Source organism: Bufo bufo, chromosome 5 (genome assembly GCF_905171765.1).
Source record: "Bufo bufo chromosome 5, aBufBuf1.1, whole genome shotgun sequence".
Classification (NCBI taxonomy): Eukaryota; Metazoa; Chordata; class Amphibia; order Anura; family Bufonidae; genus Bufo; species Bufo bufo.
In genome coordinates this window covers 286,284,801-286,309,877 of record NC_053393.1, presented here as the reverse complement: position 1 = coordinate 286,309,877, position 25,077 = coordinate 286,284,801, and the positions used below count along the sequence as shown (strand labels likewise).

The 25,077-nt window shown below is 44.5% G+C and overlaps 1 protein-coding gene across 3 annotated transcripts in view; it reads right to left on the bottom strand.

The window, feature by feature from the left end:
- The window catches only part of MOCOS (molybdenum cofactor sulfurase), a 1,795,153-nt gene that overhangs the window by 113,727 nt on the left and 1,656,349 nt on the right, over window positions 1-25,077 (bottom strand). The gene's annotated exons all lie outside the window — the stretch shown is intronic.

Genomic DNA, 25,077 nt, shown 5'->3' with positions numbered 1-25,077 from the left:
TTTATACATAGTAATTAGATCTCCCCTCAGTCGTCTTTTTTCTAACGTGAATAACCCTAATTTTGATCATCTTTCAGGGTACTGTAGTTGCCCCATTCCAGTTATTACTTTAGTTGCCCTCCTCTGGACCCTCTCCAGCTCTGCTATGTCTGCCTTGTTCACTGGAGCCTAGAACTGTACACAGTACTCCATGTGTGGTCTGACTAATGATTTGTAAAGTAGTAGGAATATGTTCTCATCACGGGCATCTATGCCCCTTTTGATGCAACCCATTATCTTATTGGCCTTGGCAGCAGCTGCCTGACACTGTTTTTTGCAGCTTAGTTTGCTGTTTATTAAAATTCCTAGATCCTTTTCCATGTCAGTGTTACCGAGTGTTTTACCATTTAGTATGTACGGGTGACTTGCATTATTCCTTCCCATGTGCATAACTTTACATTTGTCAGTGTTAAACCTCATCTGCCACTTATCTGCCCAAGCCTGCAATCTATCCAGATCCCTCTGTAGTAGTATACTGTCCTCTTCAGTGTTAATTACTTTACACAGTTTAGTGTCATCTGTGAAAATTGATATTTTACTATGCAAGCCTTCTACAAGATCATTAATAAATATATTGAAGAGAATAGGGCCCAATACTGACCCCTGAGGTACTCCACTAGTGACAGTGACCCAATCTGAGTATGTACCATTAATAACCACCCTCTGTTTTCTATCATTGAGCCAGTTACTTACCCACATACAGACGTTTTCTCCCAGTCCGAGAATTCTCATTTTATATACTAACCTTTTATGTGGTACAGTGTCAAATGCTTTGGAGAAGTCCAGATACACGAAATCCATTGATTCGCCGCTGTCAAGTCTAGAACTTACCTCCTCATAGAAACTGATTAAATTAGTTTGACATGACCGATCCCTCACGAAAGCCATGCTGATATGGCGTTATTTGCTTATTTCCGTTAAGATGCTCTAAGATAGCATCTCTCAGAAAACCTTCAAACAGCTTACCCACAACAGATGTTAAACTTACCGGCCTATAGTTTCCAGGCTCTGTTTTTGGACACTTTTTAAATATATTGGCACCACATTTTCCATGCGCCAATCCTGTGGGACATTTCCTGTCAGTATAGAATCTGCAAATATCAGAAATCAGGATCTGGCTATGACATTACTTAATTCCCTTAGGATACGGGGGTGTATGCCATCCGGTCCTGGCGATTTGTCTATTTTAATCTTTTTAAGTCGCTGTTGTACTTCTTCCTGGGTCAGACAGGACACTTTTAATGGGGAATTTATTTCAACATTCAGCATTTCATCTGACAGTTTATTTTCCTCAGTGAATACATTGGAGAAAAAAATATTTAACAGCTTTGCTTTCTCCTCGTCACTCTCTGCGACTCCCCCCTCATTACTCTTTAACCACCTCCGGACCGCCTAACGCAGGATCGCGTTCCGGAGGTGGCAGCGCTGCCCAGAGTCACGCATATACGCGTCATTTCGCTCAAAGCCGGCCCGCGCATGCGCATCGCGGGCCGGCAAAAGTTAGAGGACAAGGTTGTCACCAGCCTGCCAGCAACGATCATTGGCTGGCAGGCTGGCGATTTTAAAAAAATCGAATCAGAAGCCAGATAACACATCATATTAGTAAATATGATGTGTTAAATGGCTTGTCTGTTCCTCTGCTGGTCCTTTTCGTCGGTTGGTTCCAGCAGAGGAGCAGACATCACAGTGAGTAGCACCAAACACTTCACCTTAGCCCCAGATCACCCCCATCACCCGAATTAACCTCTTGATCACCCTTTGATCGCCCCTGTCAATCACCTAGTGAAAGGAAAAAAGTGATCAGTGTAAACTGTCACTTTTTTTTTTCACTGGTATTGACTGTTAGGTTTTAGGATAGTTTAGGTCCCTTGGTTAGGTAGTTTAGCGATTGTTTAGCGCCCAGCCCACCGCACCGCAGTCACTTATTCGCTGTTTAGCGTATCGCTAATCAGCATTTGTACTTTTATAGTATCTGTAAGTGATCAAAACTGATCACAGTCAGATCTATAATTGTATTAGTGTCACCTTAGCTCGCCCTCCACCCAAAACGCAGTGTTTGCCCGATCAGGCCTGATCGGTCGCCCACACGTGCGTTCACCCACGCCCGCCCCGCCGCAGTGACAAAAAAGATTATATTTTTTGATCACTGCACAATCACTTTCCAAGCGCTGCGGCGATAAAAAAATCTGTTTTGATATATTTTTTAGAAGTAGGATTGGATTGGCTCACCCTCCAATAAATACGGAATGGGTGCTCCCCCTAAAAGAAAGATATCCCCAATCTTCTAGGTAGATAAAATAGATTAAATAGAGGAGAGGGGCACACCTGCATATGATAATCAAATGGAGCTACAGCCAATGCGTTTAAACTATTTATTTGTTACAATAAAATAATGTAAGGTACCTTAATATCATAAAATATTCAATAAAATACAATTAATACATAAATAACCATCTGTATGGACTCAGATAACCAGTAGGAGTGTCACTGATACCCGATACAATCCGTGGGTTTGATAGTAATAAAGTTCCAATGCGCAATGGTAAATGCGCTATAACTCTGCTAGTGTTGGATAATGACTAGCAACTATGGCTAGTATGTTGCAACGTAATACAAAGTCTCGTATCTTACTTGCTGATTGTTACAGCATGCCAGTTGATGCGATATATTGGCTTGCTGTGTGTGAACACACTACTCACTGTTTGAAGCGGTAAGGGACCGGTCACTTGTGCTTGGCGTGGCGTCCCACGTGTTGCAGCACAAGAGGCCTCAGTTCCGGTCCGCTCTCTGTGAATGTGAGTAGGGTACCGTGACAGGCAAAGAAACTGTCCGTTTTAGACGCCGGGGTCTAGATATTTTGACCCACTTAATTGTCGGCGTTACCTTGGTGTCTGTTTGTATAGACACAGCTGGACTTGCATTTCTTCCTGACTGATATATAGAAAGCGCTCCAAAGAACTCCAAATGTTGCGCAGGTAATACGCTGCGGTTTCCCTTGATATATTTTTTATCAACCGCAGCGGCCTCCGGTACTTCGCTAGCCTCCCCTTTGTAAGACAGGCTTGCTTTTTTTCTTGGGTAGTCTCAGGGAATACCCCTAAATTTAGTAGTCCAAATGGCAAACAGGGGGTATTCTTCTGAAGAGGCCTACAGGTTTCTGACCCAGTCGGATGAGGAATGGGAACCCTCATTTGACGAATCTAGCGGGTCAGAATATGAACCTGTAGAGAGCAGTGGCAGTCTGACCCAAAGTTCGGACAAGGAGGTTGAGGTCCCTGATAGCACCAGGCGTACCAGGCCCCGTGTCGCTAGACCACAGGTTGTGCAGGATCCGTTTCAAGGGCAGCAGAGTGGGGCTGGCGCTGTAGGATCACGTGGTGAGGCATACACCAGCAGGGCAGCCCTCCCTGGACCTAGTACCAGCACTGCCGTACAACATGGTGAAGTGGCGAGCACCAGAAGGGAAGTTGAAGCTGGTACGGTGGCACGTGCAATAGTTACCCCGTCGCAGACACCGCAAAGACAGGCCCGTAGAGCCCCTAGAGTCCCTGAGGTGCTGGCAAACCCTGATTGGCAGTCACCAACTTCAGCCGCACCTGTAGTTCCCCCTTTCACCGCCCAGTCTGGAGTTCGGGTTGAGACGGCTCAGATCGGTTCGGCCCTGGGATTTTTTGAGCTGTTCTTGACTGCGGAGCTCTTGTACTTAGTCGTGGCAGAGACAAACCGGTATGCCACACAATTTATATCCGCCAACCCGGGAAGCTATTATGCCCAGCCTTTCCGGTGGAAACCAGTCCAAGTTTCCGAAATTAAAAAATTTTCTGGGCCTTCTCCTCAACATGGGCCTGACAAAAAAGCATGAATTGCGGTCATATTGGTCCACGAACCCGATTCATCACATGCCCATGTTCTCTGCTGCTATGTCCAGGGCACGTTTGGAGACCATCCTGCGTTTCCTGCACTTTAGCGACAACAGCACCTCTCGTCCCAGATGCCACCCAGCTTTTGACCGGCTCCACAAAATTCGGCCCCTCATAGACCACTTCAACCAGAAATTTGCAGATTTGTATACCCCCGAGCAAAACATCTGCGTAGACGAGTCCCTAATACATTTTACCGGGCGCCTTGGCTTCAAACAATACATCCCAAGCAAGCGTGCCCGGTATGGGGTCAAATTGTATAAGCTCTGTGAAAGGGCCACAGGCTATACCCACAAATTTCGGATCTATGAGGGAAAAGATCAGACCCTGGAGCCGGTTGGTTGCCCTGACTACCTGGGGAGCAGTGGGAAGATAGTCTGGGACTTGGTGTCACCCTTATTTGGCAAGGGGTACCATCTTTATGTGGACAATTTATACACAAGTGTGCCCCTCTTCAGGCATTTGTTCCTAGAACAGATTGGCTGCTGTGGCACCGCGCGAACTAGTCGCGTGGGCTTCCCCTAACGGCTCGTTACCACCCGTCTTGCAAGGGGGGAGAGGGCTGCCTTGTGTAACAAAGAACTGCTCGCGGTGAAATGGAGAGACAAGCGTGACGTTTACATGCTCTCCTCCATTCACGCAGACACGACCATACAAATTGAAAGGGCAACCCGTGTCAATGAAAAGTCCCTCTCAGTCCACGACTATAATGCGCTCATGGGAGGGGTGGACTTCAATGACCAGATGTTGGCTCCCTATTTAGTTTCCCGATGCACCAGACGCTGGTATAAGAAGGTGTCTGTATATTTGATTCAATTGGCGATGTACAATAGTTTTGTTCTCTACAGTAAGGCTGGGAGAACGGGATCCTTCCTCAAATTTCAGGAAGAGATCATCGCGAACCTCCTGTATCCAGGAGGTTCCGTGGCCCCATCCACCAGTGTAGTTAGCCGTCTACACGAGCGACATTTCCCCAGTGTCGTTCCTGGTACCTCAACCCAACTGTCACCCCGAAAAAGATGTTGTGTCTGTAGCAGGAGTGGAATAAGGCGTGACACCCGCTATTTCTGTCCTGACTGTCCTGACCACCCTGCCCTATGCTTTGGAGAGTGTTTCCGGAAGTACCACACACAGGTACACTTAGCATAGGGATTGCATCTCACAGGACAGGCACACAGGGCTATTAGGGCCCTTTTACTCACAGCTGCTGCAAACCTCTCCTTTCACTTGGGATAAAGTGCATAATGTACTTCGCCACATCTTTGGGCGATTTGCGCTTTGCGCATTGTCCCATGGGGAAGGAGAGGTTTGTCCAAAAAAAGGTAAAAAAAAAGTTAACGTTCAGTTCAAAAAGTAAAAAAAAAGTTTATATGTTCTGTTCAAAAGTTATTATAAAGTTAATAAATTTATTGCGTTGCGGCCTGGTTTTTTTATTTTTATTTTTTTTACCTTCCAGGTGGACCAACCGATCGACTAGCTGCAGCACTGATGTGCTGTCTGACAGAAGCATTGCGCTGCTGTCAGATTACACACAAGTCGGTGTATGCGGCGCTGCAAGACGAGATTTCTCCTCTGCAGTAAAAGATACGTTTGCCGAGGCATATGAGCTGAGGAGGTGGCAATGTTCATATACTTTGGCAAACACTTTGTATATATATAAAAAAAAAAATCCGGCAATGATTTATTCATTCACATCGATTGATGTGAATGGAGAAATCTGGTTTGCCAGGGCATACGAGCTGAAGTGGGTATGGATGTTGGGCGGAGCTCCTATGTCCTGGCAGATGCCTTTCCCCTCCTTTTTTTTTTTTTTGCAGAGATTTTTTCATCCACATTGATCGATGCGAATGAAAAAATCTGTGCCGTTCATTTTTTCTTTCAGCCCAGAGGCTGAAAGGAAAAAAGAAAATCTCATTACCCATATGCCCAATATAAGGAGAATAGCAGAAACTCCTAATGCTGGCCATACATGTAATGATTGCGGAGACCCTAAAATGCCAGGGCAGTACAAACACCCCACAAATAACACCATTTTGGAAAGAAGACACCCCAAGGTATTCGCTGAGGGGCATATTGAGTCCATGAAAGATTGAAATTTTTGTCTCAAGTTAGCGGAAAGGGAGACTTTGTGAGAAAAAACCCCAAAAAATCAATTTCCGCTAACTTGTGCCCAAAATTTTTTTTTCCGATGAACTCGCCATGCCCCTCATTGAATACCTTGGAGTGTCTTCTTTCCAAAATGGGGTCACATGTAGGGTATTTATACTGCCATGGCTTTTTAGGGGCCCTAAAGCGTGAGAAGAAGTCTGGGATCCAAATGTCTAAAAATGCCCTCCTAAAAGGAATGTGGGCCCCTTTGCACATCTAGGCTGCAAAAAAGTGTCACACATGTGGTATCTCCGTACTCAGGAGAAGTTGGGCAATGTGTTTTGGGGTGTCATTTTACATATACCCATGCTGGGTGAGAGAAATATCTTGGCAAAAGACAACTTTTCCCATTTTTTTTATATAAAATTGGCATTTGACCAAGATATTTATCTCACCCAGCATGGGTATATGTAAAATGACACCCCAAAACACATTGCCCAACTTCTCCTGAGTACGGAGATACCAGATGTGTGACACTTTTTTGCCGCCTAGGTGGGCAAAGGGGCCCACATTCCAAAGAGCACCTTTCGGATTTCACCGGCCATTTTTTACAGATTTTGATTTCAAACTACTTACCACACATTTGGGCCCCTAGAATGCCAGGGCATTATAACTACCCCACAAGTGACCCCATTTTGGAAAGAAGACACCCCAAGGTATTCGCTGAGGGGCATATTGAGTCCATGAAAGATTGAAATTTTTGTCTCAAGTTAGCGGAAAGGGAGACTTTGTGAGAAAAAACCCCAAAAAATCAATTTCCGCTAACTTGTGCCAAAAATTTTTTTTTTAGATGAACTCGCCATGCCCCTCATTGAATACCTTGGAGTGTCTTCTTTCCAAAATGGGGTCACATGTGGGGTATTTATACTGCCATGGCTTTTTAGGGGCCCTAAAGCGTGAGAAGAAGTCTGGGATCCAAATGTCTAAAAATGCCCTCCTAAAAGGAATGTGGGCCCCTTTGCACATCTAGGCTGCAAAAAAGTGTCACACATATGGTATCGCCATACTCAGGAGAAGTTGAAGAATGTGTTTTGGGGTGTCATTTTACATATACCCATGCTGGGTGAGATAAATATCTTGGTCAAATGCCAACTTTGTATAAAAAAATGGGAAAAGTTGTCTTTTGCCGAGAAATTTCTCTCACCCAGCATTGGTATATGTAAAATGACACCCCAAAACACATTGCCCAACTTCTCCTGAGAACGGAGATACCACATGTGTGACACTTTTTTGCAGCCTAGGTGGGCAAAGGGGGCCACATTCCAAAGAGCACCTTTCGGATTTCACCGGCCATTTTTTACAGATTTTGATTTCAAACTACTTACCACACATTTGGGCCCCTAGAATGCCAGGGCAGTATAACTACCCCACAAGTGACCCCATTTTGGAAAGAAGACACCCCAAGGTATTCGCTGATGGGCATAGTGAGTTCATGGAAGTTTTTATTTTTTGTCACAAGTTAGTGGAATATGAGACTTTGTAAGAAAAAAAAATAAATAAAAATCATCATATTCCGGTAACTTGTGACAAAAAATAAAAAATTCTAGGAACTTGCCATGCCCCTCACGGAATACCTTGGGGTGTCTTCTTTTCAAAATGGGGTCACTTGTGGGGTAGTTATACTGCCCTGGCATTCTAGGGGCCCTAATGTGTGGTAAGTAGTTTGAAATCAAAATCTGTAAAAAATGACCGGTGAAATCCGAAAGGTGCTCTTTGGAATGTGGGCCCCTTTGCCCACCTAGGCTGCAAAAAAGTGTCACACATGTGGTATCTCCGTACTCAGGAGAAGTTGGGCAATGTGTTTTGGGGTGTCATTTTACATATACCCATGCTGGGTGAGAGAAATATCTTGGCAAAAGACAACTTTTCCCATTTTTTTTATACAAAGTTGGCATTTGACCAAGATATTTATCTCACCCAGCATGGGTATATGTAAAATGACACCCCAAAACACATTGCCCAACTTCTCCTGAGTACGGAGATACCAGATGTGTGACACTTTTTTGCCGCCTAGGTGGGCAAAGGGGCCCACATTCCAAAGAGCACCTTTCGGATTTCACCGGCCATTTTTTGCAGATTTTGATTTCAAACTACTTACCACACATTAGGGCCCCTAGAATGCCAGGGCAGTATAACTACCCCACAAGTGACCCCATTTTGAAAAGAAGACACCCCAAGGTATTCCGTGAGGGGCATGGCAAGTTCCATGGAAGTTTTTATTTTTTTGTCACAAGTTAGTGGAATATGAGACTTTGTAAGAAAAAATAAATAAAAAAAAATCATCATTTTCCGCTAACTTGTGACAAAAAATAAAAAGTTATATGAACTCACTATGCCCATCAGCGAATACCTTAGGGTGTCTACTTTCCGAAATGGGGTCATTTGTGGGGTGTTTGTACTGTCTGGCCATTGTAGAACCTCAGGAAACATGACAGGTGCTCAGAAAGTCAGAGCTGCTTCAAAAAGCGGAAATTCACATTTTTGTACCATAGGTTGTAAATGCTATAACTTTTACCCAAACCATTTTTTTTTTACCCAAATATTTTTTTTTTCCAAAGACATGTAGAACAATAAATTTTGAGAAAAATTTATATATGGATGTGTTTTGTTTTGCAAAATTTTACAACTGAAAGTGAAAAATGTCATTTTTTTGCAAAAAAATCGTTAAATTTCGATTAATAACAAAAAAAGTAAAAATGTCAGCAGCAATGAAATACCACCAAATGAAAGCTCTATTAGTGAGAAGAAAAGGAGGTAAAATTCATTTGGGTGGTAAGTTGCATGACCGAGCAATAAACGGTGAAAGTAGGGTAGGTCAGAAGTGTAAAAAGTGGCCTGGTCATTAAGGGTGTTTAAGCTAGGGGGGCTGAAGTGGTTAAAGGGCCGACACCTTCAGATTTATACTTTTTAACATTTATATAATTGAAGAACATTTTAGGGTTAGTTTTACTCTCTTTGGCAATTAATCTCTCGGTCTCTAGTTTGGCCGCTTTTATTTGTTTTTTACATGTTCTATTTTTTTCCTTATAGTTTTTCAGTGCTTCCGTGCTACCCTCCTGTTTTAGTGTTTTATATGCTTTCTTTTTGTCATTTATTGCTTTCTTTACAGTTCTGTTTATCCACATTGGTTTCTTTTTGTTCCTTAACCTTTTATTCCCATACGGTATGTACCTCTCACAATGAGATTTTAGGATGCTTTTAAAGATATCCCATTTTGTGGCTGTATTTTTATTTCTGAGGACTTTATCCCATTTAGTTAGGCCTATGGCCTCTCTTAGTTGGCTAAATTTAGCTTTTTTGGAGTTTGGTATTTTTGTTCCTCCCTGTAGAAACTCTCTTTTGAATGATAATTGGAAGGTTATTACTTTATGGTCACTATTTCCCAGGTGTCCATAACCTGCACGTCTGTTGTTCTGTCAGGTCTATTGGTTAATACTAAGTCCAGTATGGCCGTCCCTCTAGTCGGATCCTGAACCAGTTGAGAGAGGTAATTGTCTTTGGTTATTACCAAGAACCTGTTTCCCTTATGAGATATACAAGTTTCAGTTTCCCAGTCTATAACTGGGTAGTTGAAGTCCCCCATAATAACCACCTCATTATGATTTGCCGCCTTGTCTATCTCATTTAGTAGTAGATTTTCTGTGGACTCTGGTATATTAGGTGGTTTATAGTAAACTCCTATTAGTAATTTATTGTTGTTTTTAGCTCCATGTATCTCTACCCACAGTGACTCCACATGTTCATGTCCCTCACTTATATCTTCACGGAGTGTGGGCTTTAGACAGGACTTTACATAAAGGCAGACCCCTCCCCCTCTCCGGTTTTGATGATCCTTTCTAAACAGACTGTAACCTTGTACATTAACTGCCCAGTCATAGCTATCATCCAGCCATGTCTCAGTTATTCCCACTATGTCATAGTCCTCCTCACACATCACTAATTCCAGTTCACCAGTTTTATTAGTCAGGCTTCTGGCATTAGTATACATACATTTGAGAGGTTTATGTATATTTTTTACCCTACACCTTTCCTTCTGAACTGTTCTAGTCCCTCCTTCCATTCCTCCCCCAGTCCCACTACCTTTCCCCCCGGTCTCTATCTGCACTATGTTCCCATCCTGTAACGTAATTACCCTCCCCCCCAGTCCCTAGTTTAAAGGGCTTCTGTCACCCCACTAAACCTTTTTTTTTTGCTTACTTATAATCCCCACACTGCGATTTATGCCTACATAATCAAATTAATCATTTTGGTCCTGTAGATTTTGTTTAAAACATGCTTTTAAAATATGCAAATCACCTTGCTACCAGCAAGTAGGGCGGCTACTTGCTGGTAGCAGCCGCATCCTCCGATCCTAAAGACGCCCCCTCCGCATTGTGATTGACAGGGCCAGGGAACGGAATCGTTCTCTGCTGGCCCTGCCTGTTAGCATTCAAAATCTGGCGCCTGCGCCGCGGCCGTACCTGTCTTCAATCGGCGCAGGCGCACTGAGAGGCGGCCCTCGCTCGGCCGCTCCATCCTCAATGCGCCTGCGTCGGGTGTAGATGTGACGTCATCGGTGCAGGCGCATTGAGGATGGAGCGGCCGAGCGAGGGCCGCCTCTCAGTGCGCCTGCGCCGATTGAAGACAGGTACGGCCGCGGCGCAGGCGCCAGATTTTGAATGCTAACAGGCAGGGCCAGCAGAGAACGATTCCGTTCCCTGGCCCTGTCAATCACAATGCGGAGGGGGCGTCTTTAGGATCGGAGGATGCGGCTGCTACCAGCAAGTAGCCGCCCTACTTGCTGGTAGCAAGGTAATTTGCATATTTTAAAAACATGTTTTAAACAAAATCTACAGGACCAAAATGATTAATTTGATTATGTAAGCATAAATCGCAGTGTGGGGATTATAAGTAAGCAAAAAAAAAAAAAAAAGGTTTAGTGGGGTGACAGAAGCCCTTTAAACACTCCTCCAACCTTCTAGCCATCTTCTTCCCCAACACAGCTGCCCCTTCCCCATTGAGGTGCAGCCCGTCCCTACGATAGAGCCTGTAGCCGATAGAGAAGTCGGCCCAGTTCTCCAGGAACCCAAACCCCTCCTTCCTACACCAGTTCTTGAGCCACTTGTTAATTTCCCTAATCTCCCACTGCCTTTCTTGTGTGGCCCGTGGTACAGGTAGTATTTCGGAAAATACTACCTTTGAGGTCCTTGCCCTAAGCTTTTGACCTAAATCCCTGAAATCATTTTTAAGGACTCTCCACCTACCCCTAACTTTGTCATTGGTTCCGATATGGACCATGACCGCTGGATCTTCTCCAGCCCATCCCAGTAATCTGTCAACCCGATCTGCGATGTGTCGAACTCTAGCGCCAGGAAGACAGCACACAGTTCGGCAATCACGGTCTTTGTGACAGATTTCCCTATCTGTTCCCCTAATAATTGAGTCTCCCACTACCAGCACCTGTCTGGCCTGCCCTGCTCTCCTGGTCCCCTGCTTACCGGAGCTGACATTCCCCTGACTGGCAGAGGAAGTGTCCGGCTGCGGCAGTGCCGTCCCTGGACTGATATCCCCCTCATCTGCCAAACGTGCAAACTTGTTGGGGTGTGTCAGATCAGGGCTAGCCTCCCTGGCACTCTTCCCTCTACCCCGCTTTCTAACTGTTACCCAGCTAGCTACCTCACTTTCCTCAGCCTCCTCTCTGTCACCCTCCCCCTCATCTACCCCAAAGAGTGCTTGCTCGGTGAGAAGCAAACTCTTTTGCAAATTGTCAATGCCTATCAGTGTTGCAACTTGCCCATTTAGAGACTCGATTTGCGATTCCAAACGGGTAATTTGCTCACATCTTGAACAAAGATATACACCCTTGAACGGCTGTTCCAGGACTGCATACATCATGCAAGATGTGCACTGGACTGCGTTGTCAATTGTGCAACACATACTAAATGGGGATTACACCACAAAAGCGAAAAATACAATATAATGTAGTACTAAGAAACTGGCTAATTGCAGTCCCCCACTGAAGTCCCTGAATCTAATGTCACTTAATCTTAAGTCACACACTTACGCAACCACACTTAATCAACCACGTGTCGCAGTCAAACTCGCGTTATATATCTCCTTATATAAATATAAATGCAGCTCACTACACCAGCCTGGTTTGTTTTCCCTCTGGATTCAAAAAGGCTGTGCTGCTCTCACTGCTGAGTTTTTATAGTCTCCTAATTAGACAGCCACACCCTAATTGCTCACCTGTGCAACCCCTGGAGAAGGAAAAAAAATGTGTTATCACAGCACACAATACAGTCAAACACAGCCACTCATCAATGTCCACAAATAATTTAGCTCTCAGATACTCCCTCACTTAATCTTAAGTCACACACTTATGCAACCACACTTAATCAACCACGCGTCGCGGTCAAACTCACGTTATATATCTCCTTATATAAATAGAAATGCAGCTCACTACACCAGCCTGGTTTGTTTTCCCTCTGGATTCAAAAAGTGTCTCAGAGTATCAATAAACAGGCGCCCACACATGCTTGCAAAGTTCTAAATAATATAAAGTATATATAAATGTAATTAAATTCAGCTATAGGGTCCTACATGGTTAAAATGAATGGTGACAAAATGTCACTCATATTATTACATAATAGTAACCAAATATGAACCACCGCCATGTAGCCTAATACAAAAAAACTCTAATGATAAAGTCTGCAAACATAATAAGTGCAATATCATATAAATAAGAAATCCTGTAAAACAATTAATGTTTTAAACACATACCCTGAGACATCCTGAGAGTGTAATGTCGCGCCGCCAGGAAGAATGCCAACCTCGACGCGCGTTTTACCTGCTGGCTTAGTGAGGAAGTGTCTAATGCTAAAATGGCTAGGCATATATAGGCACCTAATACAGGAAATTTGATAACAGACCCAATTGGGCTCACCTGACACGTGCAAAGTGGCGCAACAGCATGGTGATGCACTCCACCGGTCCATGCTCTGTTGGATTTGGTAATTTTTAAAGATGCAGAGCTTGTTGGAATTGTTACTGTTTGAGACACGCTAGGTAATAGTGACTACAATATTATTATATTCCCCCTAAACTATAAAAAGCAAACTCTGGCTGAGAGAGCAAAAACTGTGAATTTAAAATGGACAATTTTCCCCGGTTGAGGGCAGCATTTCAGGGCATACACTGGGAGCAGATACTGTCACATAATACTGAGGATAAATGGGAACGCTTTGAATCCACATTGAGCAATTACACTACAAAATTTATACCTGTAGATAACAAGTATAAACAGCTAAAAAATGGGATTAAAAAAAAAATTATCTGAGGGGTCAGCTGTAGCCTTTGAAATTTACAAAGGGCTTAATAAAATCTGTAAAAAGGACATAAAATCTGCAAAAATACAAAACAAACAGGTGGCAAAAGTGAGCAAAACAAACCCCAAACATTCTTTAAATATATAAATGCTAAAAAAACAAGGTCAGAGCAGGTATGTCTCCTAAATAATGGTAAGAGGGGGTCACTAAAGATAAGGCTGTTGGTAAGGTGGTGCCAAGGCTGTTAGTACATCCAGTGATATACTCAATTGGCTAATTGTAGATATGGGCCAAACTAAGTTAAGTAAGGCTCAGTTCACACGAGCGAGATTTCAGCGCGGGTGCAATGCGGGAGGTGAACGCATTGTACCCGCACTGAATCCGGACCCATTCATTTCTATGGGGCTGTGCACATGAGCTGTGATTTTCACGCATCACTTATGCGTTGCGTGAAAATCGCAGCATGCTCTATATTGTGCGTTTATCACGCAACGTAGGATCCATAGAAGTGAATAGGGCTGAGTGAAAATCGCAAGCATCCGCAAGCAAGTGCGGATGTGGTGCGATTTTCACGCACGGTTGCTAGGAGATGATCGGGATGGAGACCCGATCATTATTATTTTCCATTATAACATGGTTATAAGGGGAAATAATAGCATTCTTAATACAGAATGCATAGTACAATAGCACTGGAGGGGTTAAAAAAAAAAAATTAAACATTTTTTACTCACCTTAATCCACTTGCTCGCGCAGCCGGCATCTCTTCTGTCTTCTTCTTTGCTGTGTACAGGAAAAGGACCTGTGGTGATGTCACTCCGGTCATCACATGGTCCATCACATGATCCATCACCATGGGTTCATTCACGGCAAAAAGAGGTTCATGTCACCCAGCAATAGAACAGAGGATTTTGAGAGATTTAGGCCCCTGTCACCCAGGCACAGCAGGGGATTATTCACGGCAAAAGTGGGTTCTTGTCACCCAGCAATAGAACTGAGTATTTTGAGAGATTTAGGCCCCTGTCATCCAGGCACAGCAGGGGATTATTCACGGCAAAAGTGGGTTCTTGTCACCCAGCAATAGAACAGAGGATTTTGAGAGATTTAGGCCCCTGTCACCCAGGCACAGCAGGGGTTCATTCACGGCAAACGGGTGTTCATGTCACCCAGCAATACAACAGAGGATTTTGAGAGATTTAGGCCCCTGTCACACAGGCACAGCAGGGGATTATTCACGGCAAAAGTGGGTTCTTGTCACCCAGCAATAGAACAGAGGATTTTGAGAGATTTAGGCCCCTGTCACCCAGGCACAGCAGGGGTTCATTCACGGCAAAAGGGGGATCTTGTCACCCAGCAATAGAACAGAGGATTTTGAGAGATTTAGGCGCCTGTCACCCAGGCACAGCAGGGGTTTATTCACGGCAAAAGGGGGTTCATGTCACCCCGCAATAGAACAGAGGATTTTGAGAGATTTAGGCCCCTGTCACCCAGGCTCAGCAAGGGTTTGTATACACCAGAAATGGTAAAATGTCACCCGACAATTATAATAAGAATTTTTTTAATTTAGTGCACTAAAATTGGCACTTTTTTGCATTAACATGGCTATAAAATAGTCCTTGAAAAGGCTAGAGGGATGCAAAAGGCAGTAAAATGTGCTTAAGAGCATGGCAACTGCTCTGCAAACAAATGTGGATAGGGAAATAACTTAAAATAAAATAACTAAAAATTACAAATTATTAACCTGCAACTTAGAGAAGGAGGTGGATATGGAGTCGGAGGTTGAGGAGGCGGTGAATGTGGTGTTGTAGGTGGAGGCAGCTATGGAGGAGGAGAAGGTAGCCAACAATGTTATTTTTTATTTGGGTAGGTAGCCCCCAAAATATTGTGACAAATAAAAAAAAAAATTATCATTGCACTTGACTTGAGTACAAGAATGCATGTTTGATAGTGGTATAAATGTCTAAACACACGTTCAGATAATACACTGGCTGCAGGGCAGGCCAGCACCTCCAAGGCGTAAAGGGCAAGCTCAGGCCATGTGCCCAATTTGGAGACCCAGAAGTTGAAGGGGACAGACCCGTCATTCAGTACGTGTAGGCGTGTGCACACATACTGCTCCACCATGTTGGTGAAAAGCTTTTCCACATTTGGGCCATGCTAACCCTGCCTTCTGAGGTGCTGGCGGTGCCCCAGCTGTGTTGGCGACCTCTTCCTTGTCCTCTGCCTTTGCCTTGTGCTTCCACTGTGCCCCCACTGTCAGGTGGGAATGCCACCAGCAGCGCTCTACCAGCTTGCGCTTGTACTCGCGCATCTTACGATCACGCTTCAGTGACGGAATTAAGGACGGTACGTTGTCCTTGTAACGGGGATCCAGCAGCGTGGCCACCCAGTAATCATCACAAGTTAGAATGTGGGCAACTCGGCGGTCGCTGCGGAGACACTGCAGCATGTAATCGCTCATGTGTGCCAGGCTTCACAGAGGCAGCAAAAAGCTGTCCTCTGTGGGAGGTGTATCTTTTGTGTCCTCTGTATCCCCCCAGCCACGCACCAGTGATGGCCATGAGCTGGTCTGGGTGCCACCCTGCTGTGAACATGGTTCCTCCTCCATCTCCTCATCCTCCACCTCCTCATCCTCCAGAACTGTGCCCTGGCTGGACAATTGTGTACCTTGGGTTTGTGGGTGCAGGAACCCACCCTCATGGCCACTTGGGAATGACTGACCGGAAACCCTACAAAATGATCTCTCTTCCTCCTCCTCCTCCTGTGCCACATCCTCTTCCATCATCGCCAGGAGCGTTTTTTCAAGGAGGCATAGAAGTGGGATAGTAACGCTGAGAACTGCGTTATTGGCACTGGCCATGTTGGTGGAGTACTCGAAACAGCGCAACAGGGAGCACAGGTCTCGCATGGAGGCTCAGTCATTGGTGGTGAAGTGGTGCTGTTTCGCCGAGCGACTCACCCGTGCGTGCTGCAGCTGAAACTCCACTATCGCCTGCTGCTGCTCGCACAGTCTGGCCAGCATGTGCAAGGTGGAGTTCCACCTTGTGGGCACGTCGCATATGAGGTGGTGAGCGGGAAGGCCGAAGTTACGCAGCAGCGCTGACAGGCGAGCAGCAGCAGAGTAAGAACGCCGAAAGCGCGCCCAGACGGCCCGCACTTTATGCAACAGCTCTGACATATCGGGGTAAGTTTTAAGGAATCTCTGCACCACCAAATTCAGCACATGCGCCAGGCAAGGGATGTGCGTCAAACCGGCTAGTCCCAGAGCTGCTACGAGATTTCGCCCATTATCGCACACCACCAGGCCAGGCTTGAGGCTGACTGGCACAAACCACTCATCAGTCTGTTGTTCAAGGCCCGTCCACAGCTCCTGCGCGGTGTGGGGTTTGTCCCCCAAACAGATAAGTTTTAAAACTGCCTGCTGTCGTTTACCCCTGTCTGTGCTGAAGTTGGTGGTGAAGGTGTTACGCTGACCCTATAAGGAGCTAGTAGAGGATGAGGAAGCAGAGTAGGAGGAGATAGCAACAGGAGGCAAACTGAAGCGCCCTGCAATCCTCGGTGGTGGAAGGACATGCGCCAAACTGCTATCCGCCTCAGGCCCAGCCGCCACTGCATTTACCCAGTGTGCTGTTATGGAGATATAACGGCCCTGACTGTGCTTACTGGTCCACGTATCCGTAGTCAGGTGTACCTTGTCACAGATGCCATTGCGCAGTGCACACCTGATTTTGTTCCCTACTTGGTTGTGAAGGGAAGGGATGGCTCGCCTTGAAAAGTAGTGGCAGCTGGGCACGACATACTGTCGGACAGCCACCGCCATAAGGCCTTTAAAACTATCCGTCTCCACCAGACGGAATGACAGCATTTCAAAGGCGAGTAATTTAGAAATGCTGGCATTCAGGGCTAGGGATCGCGGGTGGGTAGGGGAGTACTTCCTCTTCCTCTTCAGCGTTTGGGATATGGAGAGCTGAACGCTTCCGTGGGACATTGTGGAGATGCTTGGTGACCCAGGTGTTGGTGTTGCTGGCAGATCCTCTGTTTGTGGGGTGCCAGGTGGCACTGTCACTCCAGAGGTGGATGAAGAGGCCGCGACTGCAGCAGAAGAGGAAGCAGGAGGAGCCAGAGACCTTTCTTGGTTTTTGAGGCGTCTACTCCATTGCAGCTCGTGCTTTGCACTTAAATGCCTGGTCATGAAGGTTGTGCTCAGGTTGAGAATGTTTATGCCTCGCTTCAGGCTCTGATTGCACAGCGTGCAAACCACTCGTGTCTTGTCGTCAGCACATTGTCTGAAGAACTGCCACGCCAGGGAACTCCTTGAAGCTGCCTCTGGGGTGCTCGGTCCCTTGCTGTGGTAGGCAGTAGGAGGTGTACTGTCTAGAGGACGGCCGCTCCTCTTTTGCACCCTGCTCCCTCTTCTGCTGTGCTGGTGGCTCTGTGCTACCACCGCCTCTTCCTCCGAACTACATAGGTCACTCGCATGACCTTGATTCCATGTGGGGTCGAGGACCTCATCATCCTCCACATCATCTTCCACCCAGTCTTCACCCCTGCCTTCCTTGTCGGTCTGCACACTTTCGAAAGCCCCAGCAGTTGGCACCTGTGTTTCAAGAGGAGATATGAGATCTGCACACCCTAAGTGGTAGGGGCTCGTAGAGGACATGCGTCAAATGGGCATCTGTGTTTCGTCATCATCCGAGACGTGCTGCGATGGTCTTTCCATGTACTCATCTTGAAAGATAAGTGGTTGGGCATCAGTGCACTCAAGCTCTTCCACTTCTGGAGCATGGCTAGGTGGATGACCCTTGGAAACCCTGCTAACAGAGTCATCAAAAAGCAGAAGACACTGCTGCATGACTTGGGGCTCAGACTGCTTGGCTGATTTGCAAGGGGGTGAGGTGAAAGACTGATGGACATCGGCTGCAGATGCCAACTGTGGTCTTTCAGCAGGAGACTGTGTGGGAGACAATGTGAAGGAACTGGATCCACTGTCATCAACCCAATCTACTATAATGTACTTGTTCAGGCCTCACCATTCGTTGAGCCGCATTAGGCCCGACCAAATACAACTGCAGGTTCTGTCGCCTACTCGCACCTGAGGAAGGGTTTTCACTTGTGCGTGTAGCTGGTACAGATCGACTACGTCCTCTCCCTGCAACAGGAGCTCCACCAGCAGCACCACGACCTGGGCCACGTCCCTTATTTGACGCTCTCCTAATATATCTCGAATTTAGGATCTTGCCCTAAATTGGTGTTTATTTAATAGTAGAATAGAACGACAGTATGTAAAGGGTGTATCTCACACTGCCTGACCCACAGTAGGCCTCAATTAAAGATTTCTTTGCCCAAAATGGCTGTATTTCAAATACCTGAATCAAACCCCTGTATTTAAAGGGTGTATCTCACACGGCCTGACCCACAGTAGGCCTCAATTAAAGATTTCTTTGCCCAAAATGGCTGTATTTCAAATACTTGAATCAAACCCCTGTATTTAAAGGGTGTATCTCACACGGCCTGACCCACAGTAGGCCTCAATTAAAGATTTCTTTGCCCAAAATGGCTGTATTTCAAATACCTGGATCAAACCCCTGTATTTAAAGGGTGTATCTCACACGGCCTGACCCACAGTAGGCCTCAATTAAAGATTTATTTGGCCAAAATGGCTGCATTTAAAATACCTGAATCAAACCCCTGTATGTAAAGGGTGTATCTCACTGGCCACCAATGCTTTTAATACTGGGGAGGGAGGGAGGGGGGGGGGGGGCGCACTAGCCACCAATGCTTTTAATACTGGGGAGGGAGGGGGGGGGCCCGCACTGCCACCAATGCTTTTATATATATATTGCTGGCAATCATGGATCTTGTGTAGTGGTTATCTGCTCACTACAGTACTATTATATGGTAGTAATAAAATGTGCAATTGTATTTTTCTATTTTTTGTTATCTTTTTCTATGTTTTTTTTTTACAATAAGGATACAGGGATTTTTGTGATTTTATCCACAGTAAATTATTTAAAAAATAAATAGATTAATATTTTATATACAGAGCCGACTATTGATCCTATATTTAAATATATGCAAAAGGGTAGGCACAGTACTTTCTTATTTAATCTGTTTTGTCCATAGTGATAGTGCCAACATTACAATAAAAGATGGACACTTTACTTTCAGTGAGTCAGCGATCCCGAGAGAACACCTGGTGTTATCAAAATCCAATCCACTTGTACAGTCACAGATCTAAAGACATACTGTACACTAATTGAGCGGTGTATACAGATCTAAAAATAGAATGGTAGATACAGATACAGTACTGTATATAATAGAGCGGTGTATACAGATATATTATACAGATTTATTATGCAAATAAATCCCAGTCTTCACTGAGAGAACATCCTGCAGTGGTTATTATACTGGTTAATGAAACAGGCAGATCAGGATTAGCATAGCTCAAGAGACCTGGCATTCTATTCATGAACCAGGAGGTGCAGGATGAACAGTGATACAGGTTGAACTTATTGTACTAAAAAGGGTCATGCTCTGGTGGCAAGGACACGAGGGGGAGTTCTAGTACTCCTTATTACTGTATTTTTTATAAATAATTTTACCTTCTACATTACTACAGTATTTAAATAGTCATTCATACTGGGTACAGATTATGTCACTGAGCTCTCCGTTTATGTATATAGAGAAAAACAAATAATAATATACATTATATCTTCTTATTAACGAAGACAGAAAATATAGCGCTATATTCTCTATCTTAGTTAATTCTAGCAAGCGATTTTTATTTATTTGTTTTTCTCTGTATACATCAATATATATTTAGCATATCCAAAGCTACAGGTTGTCTGTTATCACTATGAGGGAGTGGTCTATTGTGGTGGAACTACAAGTGCCAGCATACATCAATAATAAAAGTGCAGCGCTCCAGTGTCACTTGTACTTGAAGGGCAGGCACTTCATCATTTCTGAGGGTGCGGAGTTAGGTTAGTATACATACTATATACACTCAGAAAGATACCATGGATAAATAAAATAAAAAGAATAAAACAGAGTTTCCCCTTCCCACCTCTATTTCTGATTTGGTGTTACACATTTGGTGTGTTAACCTCCCCCCCTCCCCCAGCTAAAGAAAGTACTATATGCACTACGTTTTTTTTTTTCTTTGAGAACAATAGATGATAATTGTGGGGGTTGGGATTAGTCACAGCAGTTGTGAGTCCAATGGTTTGAAGCACTCTTTCTTTTTGTTAGGAGCTCTAGCTGTGCTCATGCTAAGCACAGTTACAGGACTAACTACTGTACAATGGACTAACTGTACATTCATATATTTATGTATCGATCACAATTATGATTCAGTACATCTAGAATATTAGACTATATATTTGCATTTGCAGCTCTATAATATATCTGCATACACCGCTCCATTATGTCTTTACATCTGTGATACAAGTGGATTAGTTTTGGATAACACCTGGTGATACATTGTACCGGATTTTTTGCGGTCTACTGCATACAGATATATAATGGAGCGGTGTATACAGATATATAATGAAGTGTTGTATACAGATATGTAATGGAGCAGTGTACAGTATACAGATATATAATACAGTGGATACAGAGTGTATTTATTAGCTATGTTCCTATAGTGGCTGAATGTTAATACAGTATCGAAAAACAACATGTACAGTATGGATACATTTGTATTTAGCAAAGCCTTTTGATTATTTCCTCCTTGCCGGCAGCCCACCCCCCCCCCCCCCCCCCCCCCTTCTGCCAGGACAATTCCCACACCTATTCTTGATGTTGGATCTCTTTCTCCACAATTGTGCAATGGAAACCTAATATGAATTATGATGTTAATACTGACACCATTAAACAAATAATATTGTTACATGAAAGAAAAAAATAAATAAAAATACTACTCCATATTATAGCCTAAACTGTGCCTTTTTAGACTGGGTTAATGCGTTAATAGCAATCACTATTGTGCCGGAATAATCTATCTATCTATCTCATATCTATCTTTCTACATATCAATCTGTCTACCTAATTAATGCAGTATCATCGCAGGATCATAGTGGCAGTAGTATATTAATAAATCAATACAGTGCAGCGCTGGGTAAGTTTTAAAATAAACAAAAAGTTAACAGGCAAAAATAGACCAATATATACAGCGTTGCTGCTAAATTGCTTTATTATATATAAATATATTTATATATATATATATATATATATATATATTTATTTATATTATATATAAATTTACATTATATTGGTCTATTTTTGCCTGTAAACCTTTGGTGTATTTTAAAACTTACCCAGCGCTGCAGCTGTATTGATTTATTTTTGTTTTTCATGTAACAATATTATTTGTTTTAATGGTGTCAGTGTTAAAATCATAATTCATATTAGGTTTCCATTGCACAATTGTGGAGAAAGAGATCCAACATTAAGAATAGCATTATACACTTAAAGGATAAAAAAAAACTGATGAATGCAATAATATAGATTGTGTATCTGACATACTTGAAGAAAACTATCTTATTACTTGAAATTGGGACATTCTCTAATAACTTTCTTATTCCCTAAACACTGAAGGTATTTAGATGCAAATCGCGATTCATATGCTAATGCTGCCCTTCATTATCACGTTTGGCTATTTGTGAAAAAGTGAGGGAGTCTGTTTAACACTATATGGTGTTACTTTACACCCTCAGTATGGCTACAATAGGATCTAATACAGACAAGCAGTGGAGCCAACACAGAAAAACCCTATACAACCCCATACATATCTTGGGATCGAGGACTCACTGAAAGTAAAGTGTCATTTTTTTATTCTAATGTTGGCACTATCGCTATGGACAAAACACATTAAATAAGAAAGTACTGTGCCTACCGTTAAAGTAACTCTGTGTGGGAAGGAGGATCTGTTAGGAGATGGAAGGGTAAGGTGTGCCTTGCCATGTGTACAGTACAGTACAGAATGTTCGGCTTATTTATAAGGACCAGGCTGCAGGAGATGTGTGTATTATCCTGATATAGCGATATTGGCATTTAGGCAAAAGGGGGCATAGATAAAAAATATCACTACTGGGGATGATGAAATTAGATATGAGGTATATAGCTATATACTGTATATCTAGTGTTCCATATAGGGTCAGTAGTGTATGGTATTTATTTATAGAGATGTCCCGAACTATTTGCCGGCGAACATAGCTTGTTCGCGTTCGCCGCGGCGGGTTAACATATGCGATGTTCGGTCCACCCCCTATTCGTCATCATTGAGCAAACTTTGACCCTGTACCTCACAGTCAGCAGACACATTCCAGCCAATCAGCAGCATACCCTCCCTCCCAGACCCTCCCACCTCCTGGACAGCATCCATTTTAGATTCATTCGGAAGCTGCAGTCTTAGTGAGAGGAGGGACAGTGTAGCTGCTGCTGATTTAATAGGGAAATCGATAGCTAGGCCAGTGTATTCAGTGTCCACTCCAGTCCTGAAAGACTCATCTGATCTCTGCTGTAAGGACAGCATCCTGAAAGCACCCCAAAAAGCCCTTTTTAGGGGTAGTACATCAGTCTGCTTTTTTTTTTTTTCTCTCTGTAATCTAATTGCAGTTGCCTGCCAGTGTGTGTGTCAGGCCCTGCCAGTGCACAGTGTCACCAGTGCAACTCATATCTGGTGTCACAGTAGATTACATTTAAAGGGATTCTGTCACCAGGTTTCACCCCTGTCAGCTAAACATATGCTGATGTTCAGGGCCTCATCAGGATTCCTAATGTGGGCTTCTAAATGTGATCCGTAGCTTTATTTTGCTAAAAAACTGGTTTTACTAACCTGTCACTCAAAGAAATAAGGTGCCCAAGGGGAGGTCAAGGGATGCAAGGTGCCGGCCGCATCCACCGCCGTTCGTGCCCAGCGCCGCCTTTCCAGACTTCTGCACCGCCTCCTAATCCTCTGTGCCGCCTCTCGCTCTCCCTCCCCCTCCTCCTGCTGTAAGATATCGCGCGTGCGCACAGGGCTCTGAGAGGCTGGCACCAGAGTGCAGGTCATACCTGGGTTGAGCGAAGTGCTGGCGCATGCGCACTTCGCTTTAAGAAGCCAAATCGAGAAGTCTGCACGGGCGCATCAGGCAGAGCCCTGTGCGCACGCGCGAGATCTTACAGCAGGAGGGGGGAGGAGGGGGGATGAAGGGAGAGTGAGAGGCGGCACAGAGGATTAGAAGGCGGTGCAGATGTCTGGAAAGGCACGAACGGCGGTGGGTGCGGCCGGCACCTGCATCCCTTGACAGGCCCTGCAAGTGCACAGTGTCACCAGTGCAACTCATATCTGGTGTCACAGTAGATTACATTTTAAAAAAACAACAACAATTTTGACTGTAATATAATAGCAGTCAGTTGCCTGCAAGCGTGTGTGTTTTAAGCCCTGCAAGTGCACAGTGTCACCAGTGCAACTCATATCTGGTGTCACAGTAGATTACATAAAAAAATAAAAATACATTTTGACTGTAAAATATTAGCAGTTAGTTGCCTGCAAGCATGTGTGTCATGCCTACAGCGTGTACTGTTCCAACTACTGCCAGTGCACAGTGCCACTCATATCTGGTGTCACAGTAGCTTGCCCGCATAGTACAACTAATCTAAAAAAAATGACAGGCAGAGTGTCACGGCGGGCAGGATATAAAATACACAGAAAAATAAACAAACAAGTTTCTAGGCGAGAAGCTGGGGATAAAGGTCACCTCCTAACATATCTCTACCAGCTCTCCCTATACTGCTATGCCCACAATCAGACCTTTAAGGTGGGAATACCGTGTCCTTGTGACTGGGCTGAAAATACCCTAAAATCCCTAAGATGGTGATAGGGGAATAGGGGCAGCCTGCTCCCTCAGAACCTGGAGGGGCAGGTGTCTCTCTAACAGTCTAGACAGCAAAACTACAAGAGAACAAAAACCAACTTATCTTTTGAGCAGGAACAGCCAATCCTTCTTTCCTTGCATACACAGAGCCAGACAGAAGCTATAACCCACACGGAACACTGGGAGTGGGTGTGATTTAAATGAAACCAATGACCCCACCCAGTGCACCTGAAGGGAGGTGGATCTAGCTTGACTCCAAAACAAAACAAAAGGCTAGACACGTGCTGCCAATCTGGCAGACCTCCGCACATAGCCTGAGCAGGGCATGACAGTACCCCCCCTTCTACGGGTGACCTCTGGACACCCCCCGGGCCAACCTTATCCGGGTAGGATCTGTGAAAAGCCCTCACCAGTCGGCTGGCACTAACATCCAAAGCCGGAACCCACATCCTTTCCTCAGGGCCGTATCCCCTCCAGTGTACCAGGTACTGAAGGGAACCCCGAAGAACTCTTGAGTCAAGAACCCTGGAGATCTCGAACTCTAAATTTCCATCAACCAGAACAGGAGGAGGAGGCAATGGCGATGGTTCCACCGGTTTCACATATTTTTTCAGTAAAGACCTGTGGAACACATCATGGATCCTCTAAGTCTGTGGAAGATCCAGCCGAAACGCTACTGGATTGACCACCGCAGATATTTTGTACGGTCCAATAAATCTTGGACCCAGTTTCCAAGATGTTACTCACAATTAATTTTTAGTAGATAACCACACCAGATCACCCACACACAGGTCCGGACCAGTCATA